Source organism: Rhinolophus hipposideros, assembly GCF_964194185.1.
Source record: "Rhinolophus hipposideros genome assembly, chromosome: 1".
NCBI classification, from domain to species: Eukaryota; Metazoa; Chordata; class Mammalia; order Chiroptera; family Rhinolophidae; genus Rhinolophus; species Rhinolophus hipposideros.
Window position 1 is genome coordinate 55,530,583 of NC_138047.1, and position 17,669 is coordinate 55,548,251.

The 17,669-nt window shown below is 40.2% G+C and overlaps 1 protein-coding gene across 3 annotated transcripts in view; it reads left to right on the plus strand.

Annotated features, from left to right (window-relative positions):
- The window catches only part of SHROOM3 (shroom family member 3), a 293,674-nt gene that overhangs the window by 125,038 nt on the left and 150,967 nt on the right, over window positions 1–17,669 (plus strand). Inside the window, exon 1 of one of the 3 annotated variants that reach the window (XM_081059498.1) lies at window positions 1,402–1,618. The exons of the other annotated variants lie outside the window; for them this stretch is intronic. The gene's annotated coding sequence lies outside the window, so the exon portion shown is untranslated. Of the gene's footprint in view, window positions 1–1,401; window positions 1,619–17,669 lie in introns of those variants that run through there. 3 annotated transcript variants of the gene reach the window in all.

The window sequence follows — 17,669 nt, forward strand, 5'->3', positions numbered from 1 at the left end:
GCCCCACCTGACCATGGTTCCCACTCCACAGTTGCCTCAACCTATTTCCTCAGATTTCATATAATATAGTAATATAAATAGTCTGGAATTCAAGTGGAACATCCTGGAGAGACAGGCTTTCTAGTTAATACAGGAACAGTCTTTAAATAAAATTAGTCTCATCTTTGAAACATAATGATGCTTTAGATCTTTTAGACTTTCTTGGTGTTTGGAATGGAATAGAATACTACTGTATTTGGAGGATAATGCTCCCTGTGATTTCAGTATTCTGCCCTGTGTGTGTGTGTGTGTGTGTGTGTGTGTGTTCCCTTTCCATCTTCCTTCTTTCCACATCTAAAAAATAATATAATCTGCAAGTCTTGTAAGGATTCTTTAGCAAGGAGGTTTACAAATTATCTGTGGATCCTATGATTTGTTTTTTCTCACCATAGCAGCTGTAAAATAATGAAAATGCATTACAGAGCCACTAAATCAGACATACTTGGAGTCCCATTTTCGTTCTGCATGCACTATTCCTTTTCTCTCTCTTTGTGTCTATGGTTACTGTTAAGCTGACCCCTACAGTCTGGGGCAAATACCAAAACTTGAATCAAGCACTATTTATCTATACAGCTGCAAAGGGTTGCTGTTTCAGGGGCTCAGAGGATAGATTTAAGGAAAATTCCTGTAACTGGTGGCAGTTTAGGAAGCTGTTGGGATCCCATCCACAAAGCTGAGCTGCTTGGCACTTTACTGAATTTTAAAATGCAGTGCTTTGTTATGTATGTGTTTTTTTTATATATAAGCACTATGTTTATAGATTTTTGTGTCTGAGGTGATTTTTTTACAATATTGAATTTTATTGTTGGAAAACAATGACTGTAGAAAGATTTTTGTTTTTATTTGATTCTCCCTCCCCTTCTAGTTTTATGAGAGACTATTGCTTGCAAAAACCATAGCTAATTAAAAATTGAACTTATTCAGCTTCAAAGAAGCCCAAGTGGAGACTAGCCAGGGTCAGACAGGGCCACTCAGTAGTTAAGGCTGCCCACACGGTTCGTGCTTTCTAACCTTCACTTTAATTGTCATCACAGTGCATCGTGTTATTTATGAGTCAAAGAACCGAGTGCGACGATCTTTGGGAAGGGCAGGAGATGGCTTACCCTGTACCACAAGCTCTCCTTGCAACCGCCTGACAAACAGCTTCTCCAGAGCATTGGGCAGGAGTGTACATGGACCCAGCATGCCAGCAGCCACTGTAGAAACCGGTTCTCAGGTTCTGGCCGCGTGTACTTCCCCTTACATCAGGGGCTTGCTGCTGTCAGGCAGGCCAGCTGGCGATTGGCTGGGAGGAGGGCAGTAATCCGAACTGGCTTTTGTACTTGGCTAATCAGGGCAGCCGTTTGATTGCAGGTTCCAAGCAGAGGTGCCTGGGTGGTGTCAGACACCTGTGTCTTAGCTTTTGCCTTCCTGGCACTGGCTCCTGTGGATTCCTTCTGTGCCGGAATTGTGCGTCTCTGCTACCTCTCCCAAACCACTGAGCCCCCTCAGTGGGTCAGCGTGGCCCAGTGTCACGCTGGACAGAGATGGCCAACAGACAACTGAAGACAATGGAACTGTGGGCTTAGACTTCCTAAAGGTAAGTCCATTTTAAACCAGATATTTCTCAACACTATTTTCTATGTTTATCTTGACAGAAAGGCCAATATTGGAAAGGTAAAGTAAAGAGAGGCAGGGAAGTTGTTTAATTTAGTTCTTTATGATGAAATCACTAAGTTATTTGCCTGTCAGTTGTGCTGGCAAAATGATACCAAGGCATAAATAAAGATGTAAAGGGGTGGGGGTGGGGGGACTCGACAAATTACGGTAACCCTTGCAGGCACTTGATAGCATTGCGTACTCCTTCCTATTTGATGAGACACTCAAGTGATGAGAGAACAAAGTAACGTTTAATTAAAGCCAACAGATATACTATGTGCTAGCTTGTACAATAACAGAAAGTCAGGCTGCATATCCTGGCTCTTTCCAATCATGCAACCCCAGGATTTCTAGTCTCATTCTAATTACTACTTATTTTTAAAGCTCTCTTTAACTTTTTCTCTTGTGAAATGAAAGCAGTTTTTCTTTTAAAGATTTATTCAGAGAACTAGTGCATTTCACTTCAGTATGGGATTTGAGGTATTGCTTGGCTCACTTCACTAATATTTATGTGCAAGAGAAAGTCAGATTCTAAATGGGAGCACCTAACTTGGAGCAGCAGATGCTCAGGAATGTTCAGCTATGATTCTGATTAAACGTAAGCTCCACTCTGATTTCATTTAACTTGTAAGCTGATTGACAAATACGTCAAGGACCAGCCTGTCTCCCCTCTTAGATTGCTGTCAGCATCCTTGTAATTCTAGGATTTAGTTATCTAAGGTGGGTAAGAAAGCTAGTGGTTTGGGACTTGTGCTTACACCTCTGCCGGGTTTGGCCTGATAGGGAAGAAATAATTTTCCCTTAGATTTTTTTTTTTAATGAAAACTCTCTGAAATGGGCAAAGGTCTATTTATGAATCCAAAGTTGTTCTGAGACTACTTTTCCCACCTTATTAATTCCAAAGATATAAATACCTTCATGAAATATTAGGTTGGTGCAAAAGTAATCGCAGATTTTGCAATTATTTTTCACCTTTTAAACCACAATTACTTTTGCACCAACCTAATACATGAAGTTCTGAATGATTCTGTTCAAGTAGTAAACAGTAATAGAGAGACTGGATAGAGGTGGTGAAAACAGACAATAAGCATTCAGAAACCATTCACTCACAATCTATTTTGATCATCCTGAAATATGTCTTTTTCTTCCAACGTTTATAGCCAGTTGGAAATTTCCATTTTTCTCAGCTGTTAACTAACTCGTCTTTATTAAAATATTTTCCTATAATGAGATGAATATGTTAGTAATACTAAATATGAATACTAAAAATGACTGCTTTGATGAATAAAGCATCAGAAATGACATTACCCGTGTAGTGAAATGTGATCATCACCCAAGTTTACAGCAATCATTTTTAATATAATGTACTTGCAAATACATTATAAGTGGAGATAATTGAAAAATCAGATTGGTTGGTAGGTAGATCAGTAGATACTACATAAATTTATAGTGTTGAGGGAGTTAAAGGAGAAATGGACATTGGAAAGCTAAATAAACGTATATGTAGCCTCAATTTAAATTATAAAATTCTACCTTCACATATGAATTACAACCTAGAGAGTATATAAATCAAAGATGATTACCTGGGTTAAGGATAAATCATTTTTGTATGGGGAAGAATACATACCATCTTAGCCTTAATCACTATCTTAAAAAATAAAACAAAGTACACTATCCATAAAAACAAAAACAAAACAACAACAACAAAAAACACTTCTGTCCCGAAAAGGTACAGAAAGGAAGAAAGAACTAGTTGAAAAACCTCTTCATCTCAAGTTAAAAAGAAAATAAAATCTAAAAACCCCACATTTCATATTAAGCGTATAGAAAGCCCTTGTACACATCTGCAGAGAACCAAGGAACCCCCAAATCTGTAATTTAACATAATCATTAATAATTAAGACACACACACAGGTATTTCATCCCAAGAACAGTATCATTAAAGAGTTAGATTGGGACAGGGGATTAAGTATCTTAAATTCATTATTCCCCAGTGACAGTTTTTAAAAGTCTTCTTTCTGGAGCCATGGAATGTCTGCCAGGCTCCTTAACAGCCTGCGGTATGGTGAGGGTCCCCTCTGGTGTCGTGGACAGCACACAATGGGGCACAATAGAGAGCACTCAGCCCCCGCCTCCCAGACACTCACTCTGTGTCCCATTGGCTCTGCTTGAAAAGTTCAGCTATGCAAATAAGCTGCACACGTCAGATATCTCCCTCCCCCCATCTTTCCCTCTCTCCCCCTTTCTCTCTCAAAAACAACTCCAGGTCTCATCAGCCTTTGCACTGACTTTTCGAAGCTGGAGAGGCCTGTGAGCTGAGAGGTTGCACAGCTAGGTGAAACCTCCCCTTGCTCTATGTTCTATGGCCATATTGACCAGACAAGCATGCTGGGTCCCTTAGCTGTAGACACATGGGAAAGAAAGCATTTCCCCATGTCCACTCCTCTGTGGATGGCTTCATTAAAATGTCATGGGTTAACAGGAAGAAGTTGGCACTTGTTAAGCTAGACCTCTAAAAGGCATGTTTAAAAAGAAGAACTTCCAGCAATCCTAATGTTCACATTTTGGAGACAAGAGGGGAACCATATCTCAGCACAAACGGATGATTTTGGACGGCAGGAGTCGAAGCAGCCTCAACTCATTTTACTTCTTAGTTGGACAGATTCAATTCCCAAGTGAATGTCAAACGATGGTGGCAATGTGGTATTTGCGGCATATCATCTGATATCATTGGGAGAAAAGCTCTTAGGGAACTTCTGTGACCTAAAACTGCTAGGATTGCTCTGATGTCCGGTCAAGTGATCAAGTGAGCACTGGCGTCAGACACTGAAGGAAGGCTTCGCTTGTACACTCCAAGCCTGCTTTGAAAGCCGTGACTCTGGGGATGGAATTTAAATGAGCCCCACCCTGAAAAGCCATGGCTGTTTAGAATTACTTGTTTTTTTCCAACTACCAAAGCTCCTTAGTGACCAGTAAAGCTACCAGTAGTCCCTTCCCAGCAAAAACAGTGGCTGGTATTCCGGACAGTAGTCCCAGCAATTAGACCCTGAGGGATGGGTCTCCAAGTTCCTCCCGTGTCTTTTCCCTGGGAGCAGTGGAGGCCCATCTCACTGACCTGATATTTATGTAATAATTTCAAAGTTATTTATTAATCATGGCTCATTAATTCCTCTATCTGCTGCACGTAGTTCAGTGTCATTATCCCAGCGTGGAAGACAGAGAAAGGTGATAAAACGGAATGATTTGTCCAACAGCACCAAGAAGTTAGTGAGAAAGTAGAAACTCGAATGCCATGCAGTCCTCCTTCCCTTTATGTCTTTCTGTCAAAAGAGGAATCAGGAATCCTTGAAACTTCTCCCGCAGCAATTCTGTCTGGGCACTAAAATGCTGTAGTCCAAAAATATGCCGCTCTCTTCGCTGGATCACTCTGTGACTTGGAGGGGCTCAGAGGCTTACAAACAATGCAATGAAGTGGGTGTGGAATATGGTGCGCATTCTTGAGTGTGTGTGTGTGTGTGTGTGCACGCGTGTGTGTGCCTGCACACACGCATGTGCCACCTCATACTCTCCTGAACAACTCAAAACCCCAGGGGAGTGTCGGTGAAGCTTGTCTGAAGCCTAAACTGCAAAGGACAGCAACCTCTCTGCTATGGCCTTTTCCTAGACAGGCCTGACCATTCATTTATAACAAATTTCAGCCGAGGCCACTTGACAAGGGAGGCCAGACAAGGAGGAGCTGCGGTGAGCTAGTCAGAAGGCAGGCCAGCATTGCCCCCGAAGGTATTTCAGGAATGTTAATGGTATGCCTGAGTGGAGGGCTTCAGAGCCCGGAGCTCGGGCTGAGAACTGTTCTGTGGCCATCTGTTGAGGCCCAGGAAGTCTCATAGCAACAGCTTCTCAAGAATGGTGCCTTTTTTTTTTTTTTTTTAATTAAAATTAACTAACACAAAACCAAAAACTGCTTCAGTGCTCAAGAAGAATTGGGACAGGATTCAGATTCTTTCTACAGAGTGATGAGCTTTTAAGGAAGAAAAGCCCCCACATCTTTCATTCCTGTTCTTTAAATGAGCAATTTGTACTTGGTTTTGAGGTCTTCATTTTTTTCCCCCAAGGGTAGAATTCTTTTTCGGGGGGGAAAGGGGAAAGGGGTGGCCGTGAAAACTCTAAAGCTGTGGAGAAATAATTGGCAAAAATATGGTTAAGAAAAAAGATTTTACTGGTATTTGTTGCTCTTAGCAATTTTGTCAGCAGTTGCATTTTTCCCTCTGTAATAATGTGAGCTTTATAAGCCAGGCTGCTTAGTTAGTGAAATGAATGTCAGACAAAGACGTTAATTTTACTGGGATGAAGTATGTGCTCCAATATGAATCTCTCTCGAACCTGTATAAGAGTTGACCTTAGAAAAAGAGCAAGGGGAACTGATACTGGTAGTTTTAATTTTTTAATTAATGAGGCATTAAGTTAGCCATTAACAAAAACTGTGTTTGTTCCTCAGGACAGAAGACCCTGTAAAATAATCAACACCTGAAGCCTAACTAGCAGCTGTGTGTACAGGGGCAGGCACGCTAGCCAGAGACAAAAGAAGTATAATCTATTCCAAATTCTACCCCTTACTGGGCTATTTTAGGAGGGTACACAACCTCTTAGAGCATAGTTCCTCATCTGCAAATTGGATTTCTGCATTGTTAGGAAAGTTAAATATAATCAGATGAAAGGAACTCTGGGAAACCCCCCTTGAATCTGAATGGAGTCTATAAAGCAGTATTATATGCTGTCATTCTTACCAGTGTCCAACCCTGGGAAAATATTCTCATGAGAACTTTTATATTCTCTTCATTTTTTTAATTTGGCTTTTTTTTTTAAGTTTCCCTCAAGCCTTATCAAACAAAATTTCCCCGTAGAGTCACAAAACATTCCAAGTGATTTGCCTACACATATATATATCATTCTTGAATATAGTACACATGTGGAATATTTCATTCTATTCTTGATTGGTAGTGTGTATTTCTACTCGTGAAATTTTAGTCAGAGCTAATGTATTTCCCCTCATGATCAAAGGTGATGCCACTAACTCTCAGGAAAAAGATATGTACTCTGAGTTTGGTTTCTGGAATGTGGGTTCCTAATGAAGTTTTTCTTTCTATAAAAAGCATGACCACTTACTCTCTCTGTATCCATTGCCTCATGTATAAAATTTAACCAATAAATATTTAATAAATATTTAAGAAGTGCCTCTCATGTGCCAGCTATGTTTCTAGGTGCTGGATTTAGAGCATGAACAAAAGTACACAAAACTCCTTGCATACATTCTGGTCAAGTAAGTCAATTGTGTGGAAGGTGATAAAATGACAACTGCTATGGAAAAATATAAAGCAGGGTAGTATGGTCTGTAGCAGCAGAGGGGACATTGCAGTTTTCTACAGAGTGGTTGGAGCAGGCCTGAGTAAGGTGGTATTTGAAAGAAGGCCTGGAGTAGGTGAGAGACTGAACCTTCAGGTAAGCTGGGGAAGAGTACTCCAAGCAGAGAGAACAGCAAATGCAAAGGTCCTGGGGACAAAGTGTAGTAAGGCACTTGTGGTAAGGAAGAACCAAGAGTCAGTGCAGGAGGGGCAAAGGTGGCTCCTGAGCCACTGGAAGGCATTTGGCTTTTACTCTGAATGACCGCTATGAGAACTTACTTCATAGAGCTTGTTTCAAGGTTTAAATAAAATACTTTGTATAAAGCCTTTAGCACAATGACTACCACATAGAAATCTTCCATAATTGATAGCTATTGTCCATTTGTTTATTATTACCACTGGATTTAAAGACAGAATGATGTGAGCACACAGAAGAGAGCTTTGTTCTGATCACAGCCGATTGTTCTTACGAGAATTGAACTCCCAACCTTGGCCTCTTAGGTATTCAATTCTATCACCTAAGAAGGTCCCCGTTCTATATCTTCACACATATAGAGGGAAAAACTTAGTTTTTAAAAACTGGCCTTGTTTAAGCGAAACCATTGTTTCTATTATGAAAGTACTGAGTCCATACTCTCTAGGGACAGGTGTATTTTGATACATTTGTTTTAAATTTCAGCTACAAAAGTCCTGTTGAATTCCACTGAATTCACATGGTCTCACAGTGTACTCATGTTTGAATTTTGATATGGATATCCTTCTCTAGGCCACAGGGTTCCAGGTTGGAAGGAGCCTATTGCAGATAAAATGCAAACAAGGAATCAATGTCTTTACTTCTCTCCTGAGCCTAGAAGTAAGAATGGCTTTCTGGGACACTTCAAGAACCCTCTCTCACAATGATCTTCCTGGACACTCCTCTGAGAGTCTAGATTGATCTCCTCTTTTGAACTTGAAGGGTTTTGTTCATAACTCATGTCAAGGGATGACTAGCTCAGAAACTAGAAGAGGGAATCCTTTTCTCCACGAATTTGAAGACCATCTTTGAAAATTGAGGTTATCCTTATTCCAGAACCTGGATAAGTGGTTTGAAAACAATAAAAGGAAGTACTTGATGATAACTAGAGATGCTCAATAAAGGAAAAGGCTATCTAAAAATGTGAAACCTTATCAATGGAAATGTACCATTAGAGGCTGAGTAACCAACGGTCAGAGAGGTTATCAAACATTTGGATGACAACTTAACTTCTAAGATGTCTTCCAAATTTGTGATTCTGCTTTCTTCTAAGATCTGCGTATTGCAAATTAAATTCTGCGAGAAAAATCACCTTAAATTCTCTTTAACCGACGTCTTAGTTTGGGGATTCTGAGAGCAAAAAACGACTGATTGTGGAGGCTCTATTCTGCTTAGGGAGGTGGTCTGGGGAGTAATCCACCCCAGGGGAGAGACCCTGGCCCTGGTACCTGGAACCCCAGTCCACCTCAGCACTGATAAAGCTGCAGTCCTGTTTGCAGATTCCAAGGTTAGCATGTTGTGCTGTCGCTACCACCTGTTGCAGAGTTGCTTAATTAAGAACAGTGAGTGCAATAGACTATAGCTCACTTTCCCTTTTGAACAAATACTTGTAGTGTACTTATTATGTTCTATGTGATTTATAAAAATGCTTTCATAACTACCCTATGACAAAGCTACAATTTTAACACCCATTTAACAGGTTAAACAATTGAGATTCCTGTTCAGTAACTAATCCAAGGTCACACAATAACAGCTGGGATTTCAACCCAAGCAGTGGGCCAGCCGGGTCTGCACTCATAACTCCTACATTGGATATGCTCACAAAATGCCTTTTCTAGTCTCATGCATCTTTTACATTTGTTGTAGCTCTCCTGTTGATTTAGATTTAAAAAAAATGATCTGGCAGATCATTACATTTTATTGCCCTCCATGAGGGCAGAGAAAGTAACCTGTTGAAACCCAGTGTCTAATGTTGTGCCTGGGGCATGGCAGATACTCAAATATTTGTTGAATAAGTGAGGGAGTAAGGGTGTGACATGAATAAACAGTAGTAAGGCCGGAGAAATGCCTTCCTGATCTCACAGAGCCACAGAGACATATGTGATTGCAGGATGTCACTTAATGCAAAACACTTTGATATTGAACACTCAAAAAATAGATATAATTAGAGGTGAGGGTATAATGGGGCAATTATTTGAACCTGTGTAAACAGTTTCATCCCTTGTTAGGTGTTCATTGATATTTTAATTAATAAGTCACATCACACTGGAAATAGTGCCCACCAGAGCTCCCAAACTAACAGCTGCTATGTGACAATTAGGAAAGGAGCAAACCAGGGAACCATGAATTCCACTAAATTGGCGTTTTAATGTGGGGTTTGGACTCAGTGCATTTCACAAATGGACATTAAGGCTCACAGACTTATTATGGAGGGGAGAAAATAAGCCTGATTCCGGCCAATTCCTGTGCCTGAGGAAACATTTGGGTGCAGTGATCGTAAAACCACACAGACCAGCTCAAATAAAAAGAAGGTTCTTTGAAAAGATATGAGACAAGCTTGTGGACTCCAACTGCAGGAAGCCAGGAACACTGAAAAGTTTAGCCTGATGATTAAGTCAGAAGTAGTCAGAAGCCTAAGTGTGAGTTCCTACCTTGGCATTGCTGAGTTTGTGACCTTGGATAAATTACTCAATGTTTCTGCACCTTGTTTATCCATCTGAAAAGTAGGGAGTAATGGAAGTATCCACCTTGTTGGGTTGTTGTGTAGATTAAATGAGGTAATACACGTAAAGTACTTGGAACACTGACACATAGTGAAAGGTCAATAACCATTAGCCTTTATTATGATTTACCAAGTAAGCAGCTATTCACTTTCTCATTGGACTATAGTTCTTCATTTGAGTTGACTTTGAACATCAGTTTCATTACTCTCTCTGCAGACTGGCTTCCCAGAAAACCTGGTTCTAGGGTTAGTTGAATGACATAGTGATGTCATCAAGGCTCTAGGTTGATCTATTTCCATTCTACCATCCTTAACATGATGATTTTCATCACCAGATTGGCCTTTCATGATTAAAAGGTAGCTGCTGCTGCAACTCCAGGCATCACGTCCTCATATAACTTTGTCCAAAGGCAGGAAGGAGTCCAGTTTTGTGTATTTGATCAAGAATGAGGAACACTTTTTCAAAACCCCTTCTGAAAACTTTCCTTTGAGTCAGATCTCATTAGCTAGGGTTGTGTCCTATACCGATGCCGAGACTAATGACTGGCAGGGGGATCAGAGTACCATGACTGATGGTGAACAAGAATGATTGATCTCTTGGGGCCATGGAAGGAGCCACCTTCCTGAGCACATAGTCGTCTAGTACTGCAATGGAATCCAAATTATTTTTGTCAGGAAGAAGGGGAGAGTGACCACTGAGTAAATAATTCTAAGAGCCCATCTTAGATGAGTGTGTGTCCGTGCCAGGCAAGTCAGAGTCCTCCCCTGAGATTTTATATACAGACTAAGAGAAGGTAGAGCTTCCTTTCCTTTGGAGTGGCTAATATGGGATGAAGTAAACCTGAGGTTCTCTGCTCTGTGGCTATTTCCTGAATTACTCCTCCCCACCCCCCACGCCCCCCCCCCACACACACACATTAAAGAAGAATCCTATTTGCTGTAGACAAAAATTATAGCGGGGATGCCAAAAAAATGTATATACATTTTAAGATATATTGTCTATGCTTAAGCAGTAGTTTGCAGTAATCATAAGTGTCTGGACGCTGATGGTAACCACTCTGAGCACCTCTTGTAATTGCAGAAGTCAAACATGACTTGTATTCATCTTTTGTTATCAGTATATATTGAGTATAACAATTAATACAGTCTTTTCCTTTCTTAAAACGTGTATACATTTTTGGCACCCCCTTTATATATAATTTTATATATACATTTATACATATGCACATATATATTTGTATATCTATATCTATATATATATAAGAGAGAGAGAGAGACAGAGAGGCAGAGAGAGATACAGAAACCAACACACACACACACACACACACACACACACACACACACACACACACAAAGAGATGGTGGCTGATATGGTAAGGGAGAACCTGACAATATTATTCAATCCCTGAGGTTTTCTCCATCCTTGGCCTTCCCAAGAAATTCCCATTTGTGCTTGAATTTCTTTGTGGGTTCAATGTCACTTGTATTGTTTGCAATAACAACAGCAAAATCCTGTGTGATGCATTTCTCAGAACTTCTGGTTTTTTAACGTCCTACATCTGCTTGTATGTGGCCCTGGCTCTCCACGGAGCCATCTTTGAGTTCTACTCCATGTGTCCTCACAGCTCTGGAACTTTTAACTCAGTCTCTGGGCTTCCGTTCCAAGTTCCATGGGCAACAAAATGGACAGCTTTTTAGTAGGCAAGGAAGTGCTGATCCAACCTCACCCCTTCAGCAGGGGCTTGGTGGGGGCTATGTTCTCCTAGAATAGTTGTGAGCGGGGAAACAATAATATCTATCTCTGATTGAAAACATCTGATATCAGCCCAGCCCTTCCTAAAATGGCTCTGCACTTAGTTGAAAAGTACATTTTCCATAAGTAAAATGGCTAGATTTCAGATACGCAAGTGCTATTGACAGGGAGTTAAAGTCTGGCGGCTCTACTCCCTTTGGCCTTACTTACATAGAGGAGAATTCTGGATTTGTATCAGGGAATTAGTGAGGGATTTGAGGAGGGAGTGACTAAAAGAGTTGAGTGAAGTCATAAATAAAATCAGTGGGGCCATCAGGAGCAGGCCAATTGAGAGAGCCAAATAGAACTACTGGGGAAAAATCCCATGGAAGGCAGAAATATAAGAAGTGAGCCTGTGATTCAGTAAGGATGAATAACTCTTAACTTTTTTAATATTTATTTTTACTTTTTTATTATGAAAATGTCCAACCATTCGTGAAAGAGAGTTCCACAGTTTTCCATGCACCCACCATCTAGCTGGACGGCTCTTATTAAATAGAACAAGTCTGGGGGGAGGAAAAGATGAAAGAAGGGAGCAGAATCCAGTGAAGGACAAAATAGTCAATGACAGATGTATTAGTGAATTTGTCCGAAGGGAACAAGCAGTTGAAATCCAAGCCGTTTGTTCTTCTTAATCATAGGTTAATGAAGTAATTGCCAAATTCAAGTTGGCTTCTTGGTATCTGAGTAGGGATTATGTAATTTGAGGAAGCAGACCCCCCTCCCCCCCCCCCCCCCCGCCATGGCCTAATCTTCAAATTGCTGGGAGTCTTACATGGTGACAAGACTAAGAAAGCAAAGGGCGTCATTTGTTTGACATTCAGCAACTCTTGATCTGCAATCTCCCAGGCACTGTGTTAGGCTTTATAAGCACGCAGATCTGAAAGACAGAGTCTTTGCTTTCACAGAATGTAGTATTGAGTGAGGGAAATAGACAAGAAAATCTCTAACAGGCATGCTCTGATGAAGTTTTTTTTGGTAGCATAAAATAGTGAAAGCTCCTTGGGGGATGATTGTCTTGATTTATAGACGGATGAATAGGAGTTGGGTAGAGAGATTTAGTAGGTAAAAGCATTCTGAACAAAGTAAACTGAGCAATGTTTGATGAGAACCTGCAGGGCCCATTGTTTACGTGTGACCTACAAAAAGACAGGCAGAGATGGGGTGGGAGCAGGGCTGAAATCCAGCCCAGACCTTGTCTCCTGCAGCAGCTGCATCCACCTGGAGGAGAAGATGCCTATGTCTGGTCGGCCCAAGGTGCCACACGGACTGGATGCATTTGACATTTGGTATTCTTTGACCGGAGAGCATATGCGACGACGCTCATGAGTTTGAACAGGACCCTGAAGGTGATGGGGAGCTCATGAGGAATTGAAAAGGCAGAGCAGTGACACAATCAGATCCGTGTTTGAAAGACCATTCTGACTGCATTTGGGAAGGTTGGTTTTGAAGATGGCAAGTCCCAAGGAAAAGAAATTAGTGAGAGAAGACTGGTCCAGGTGAGCAACTCCAAGGGCTTGAGGAAGTGATGGATTTGATATCTGAAAGGTAGAATAGGTGGGCGTGATGACCGGCTGGCTCTTGGGTGAGGGAGAGGGAGGCGATTAGGATGGCTCCCAGGTTTTTAACATCAGCAGCTCAGTGGAAGGTTATAGCAAAGACTGATAAACGCAAGAACTTTGACATAGTGTGTGGTGAGCTGTTATAACAATAAAAAGTTCCTTATACAGCATTGTGGTTAAAGGTTAAAAGGAAGGCTTCCATGGTACCTTTGGAGACAGGAAAAACACCCTGATCTTGAGCTGCTCCCCTTCAGAGAATGACCAATTGGCATTAAAGGAAATCGTGACTACCCTTTTCAAGCACAGCACAACCTCCTGGAGTGGATAACCAGTCTTTTCAAGAGAGGATACAAAATAATGCCAAACTGCAGACAGCTGGGTCATAACCCTTCTTCGTTCTTTTAAGAGTAAAATGATATGAACCAAGAGTATCCCAAACCCTTTTCCCATTCTTTTGGAGAAAGCAGTTTTGTGTCTGTTTTGTTTCCGATGGTGGATGTGCCAGCAGCATTCCTTCTGTCTTCCTGTATTTGTCAAAATGGTATAGCAGCTCAGGCTTTGGAGTTGAATGGTCCAGGGTTTGACTTCCAAGTTCATCACCTTCTATCACTTGGGGCAGGATACTTATCTCTGTGAATATCATCTGTAAAATAAGGGGAATGCAACCTACCTCACAGAGCTGCTGCGGAGGTTAAGGGATAATGAAAAGGAAGTACTTGACAGGGCCTGGCCGGTAGCATGCTGGTCACAGTGCTGGCGGTAGAGGTAGGTGGCAGTCTTTGCTGTGCTTCTTTTTAAGGCTAATTTTCAGACATTATGAAAAGAAACAATTTGCTTCTGCAGACTTTCATTATTCCTTTGGTTTGCGTCTATGAGACAAAAACTGCATATCATGTTGACTTCTTTATGGACTGGCCCCAGGAGAAGGAGGTGCATGCCACGTGAGTTAGAGGGCAGGTTATATACGCCTGGCTCCTTCCTGATGCCTTGGGATATTGGGCTGATTATGTTCTGGATAGAGGAACACACCATGATGTTTTCCTAGAACACAATAGGCCTCTGAAGTTACACTTGGTATTACATTTAATAATTCAACATAGAATATTTATGGTTAACTACCAGCGTGAGGCTTCAGCAGCCACTTACACCCAAAGAAAATATGCTTGACTTTCTTATCAAGAAACGGTCTTGATAAGACTGTAACTTTGGTCATTGCTCTGGAATGTCCCTACTGGGCCTGCCAGTTTTCATTGCCCCAAGGTGTAATATTTTTGTAAATGCCCCCATTATATGCTTGCACGAATTAAAAAATGTTTTTTATGTTGTACTGTATCTGAAAGCAAACAACACATGTGCTTCTATCTCACCTATAAAAAGGGGAGTGGTGAGAATTCAGGAGTTAATATTGTTAAAATGCCCAGGATAAGAAATAAATGTTTAAGTGTGAAGTATTATTGTTCCTGATTGCCTCTCAATCCCCATGATGCAACATGAGAATCAATCGGAGACTAGGAAAAGTGGACATCGATTTTTCATACTCCTCTGAAATCTGTTAAGCCTTTGAGAAAAAAATAAAAAAGATTTCAAAAAGATTTAAAATTAGCCATTCATAATTTGCTATCAAAAAGAAAGAAAATTCAGTAACAGTTAAAATTTTTAATTTAAATTTTAAATCAGTAGTTCTCAACCAAGTTGATTATGCTCCTCAGGGGATATTTAACAATGTCTGAGATATTTTTGGTTGTCACAACTTGGGGTGGGGCAGGGGTGTGTGTGCTACTGGAATCTGGGAGATAAACTTCAGAGATGCTGAGAAACAATGCCCCACCACCAAAAATTATGTGGCTCAAGTGGTGCCAAGATTGGGAAACCGGAGTTAAATAATGGCTGTTGGGAGCAACAGGTGGTTATTATTCAATACTGGATGTCTCTGTAAACAAGAAATTAGCCTTCCCATTGCTTTCTGAGAATTGAAATTATTTTCCTCAGTCTGTATAGGGAAAAGAACTGGTATATCTTCTTATAGGTTTAGTCTGCGCTGTCTTCTTTCTACATAACTCTCAAAGTATCAGACAGTTCAGTCCAAAAAATCATCAGGCCACTGGCTTGGAAGATTGTGGGTGGGGAAAACCAATAACCACATTGACTAAAGTGTTCACTTTTCAACGGGTTGGTTTAGCACGCTGTGGACACACAGCTGTTTGTCGTGATAAAGAGAGGAGCGAAAGAGAGAGGTTGGGGGAGGAAATGCCTTCACATTTCAACACTCTCCTTCAAAGAAAGGGAAAGTTGGCTTTTCAAGTTTGTACCAAGTGTGAAGCCATCCAGGAGCAATCACAGAACCTTCCTTTTATTCTTTGTTTTCCTTGATAATCTTTATTTCACAAACTATTAATAGAGTATTTTCCAACTCAACTCCTGTGATAAGTGCTACTCATGATACAAAAATGCTCAAATGATTTTAAGAATAAGCTAAAAGAAAATCACAAAGTCCTATAGGTAATCGTGCTATCTCAAAAAGAGAAAGTTAATAAAAGCACTTCTCCCCCATATTTCATGTACTTATATCTTACAAGGTATAAAATTAACCCCAATTTTGCTGTGCATTTAAGTATCTTTATTGAAAGCTGTAAAAATATATAACCTTAAGATAAATGACTGCTACAGCCATATGTCACTTTTCTTGATTTTGTTCTCTGTAGAAAGCTTTAAAAGCTTTATCTTTTAAAGATTACTCAAGTATGGAAACTACTGATAGAGGTAGGTATATTGGTAAATAGTAGACAAAAGTAAATTTAATCACAATAAATAAACTTAATCAATTATAGGAAATTGTTTTCAGTTGAATCTCTCTAGGTCAGCCTGTAAGAAAACAGATTACTTTTCATTATGTTGAATGTTAGTGTATCTTCAGGTACTTCTGTGGAATTCGCTGTGCAAATATGACATAAGAATTAGAAGGGAAGACTCTGGGACCAGACTGTCTGAATTCAGATCCTGGTTCTGTCACTGACTCTTTGTGACTATGGAACTTTGGACAGATCACTTCTCTCCCAGTGCCTCAGTTTCCTTATCTTCAAAATGAGGATGATAGTATTTTCCTCAGAAGGTAATAGTAAAGCTTCAAAAAGCTAATACATGTAATTAGCACAAAATAAGTGCTCGACACACTTTAGTTATTTTTATCGTCATCATTTTCATTGTTGCATTGTGTTTTATTATTCTGTATTTGTGCTAAGCAGGAGACTGGTTGATAGAGCCATTGCAGCTTGCCCAAATCTATCCTGGTGTGAATGCATCTAACGCTGAGCACCTCTCGTTCCTTGAGACAGTTATTTTTAAAAAATACATGCTTTGGAACTCGCAGGACAGAGATTTATTGATTTATAACTAAATCCTCTGGCTTTCTGTGCAGTATGAGCTATGAAATACTGGAATAAGATCAGCATCTTGGATTCCCACGTGCATTCTAATCTTCAGGCAACAGGGGCCAGATATTAGAATTTGAGCTTCTGGTTGCTTTGGAAGAGGGTGTTTTCAACTCTTTTAGCTTGTGTAATACTGGGAGGTGTTGGATGATTGTGCTCTAATGGATGTCAATGTCAAATATATCCTGGCTGTGTTTATGCCAAGTTGCCGACATGTTACATTTATTATCCCTAAAACTGGATAGGATCAAAATGCTAGGTGGAGATGATTTTATAGCTTTGGTTTTTCAATTTATTTCCTGAAAACATGTATCACTTGCTCTCCTACATGAAGACACATGATTGCTTTTGAGCTTAACTATGTCATTTAGTTATGTACCTCCTACTTAACAGGATATCTAAGTTACCTCTGTGTTATCCAGTAAACGAAGGTGCTCGATCAAAATAATCTCTTGAAAGTTGAGTTATCTTGTTAAAATGAAAACTAACCATCTAAGGAATGCCTTGAAAATATTAGAAATCATTGTTTTTTAAGGATCAATGTTAGTAACTGTTAGATAATGTTGAAACTTCTGAAATCAAACCACCTAAAGGAAGAAGAATGAGGATGTAGAAACACTAAAATAGTAAGTTTTATAAGACAAATGTGATATTGCATTCAAAATAAGATATATTCTATCTATTCCAGATTGAATTTCAAATAAATAACTAATTACCTGAATATGTAAAGCTAAGGATTTCCTCATCTCTAACACCAAAAATGAACTAGTTGGTGTTTAAGGTACATTTTGTTGCTAGCACATGTCTAAATCAATCTAATGTGGCTTTTGCATTGAATTCCTCAAGGGGCAAAGTAGATGCACATTTGATTCAGTGCTGACCAAAGCCTTACTAGTAAACATTAAACTGATTTGGATTTAAATACCTTCTACAACTCAAATGTGGGCTGTTGAAAAATGTCCCCATGGTGATAAGTGCTTCAGTATGAGGGTACATGTGGAAAGACTGCCCTGCTGTAGGTTGGCCCTATTTCCCACTGACATCAGCCATGTGGGCACAGCAGTCGAGATGGCGGC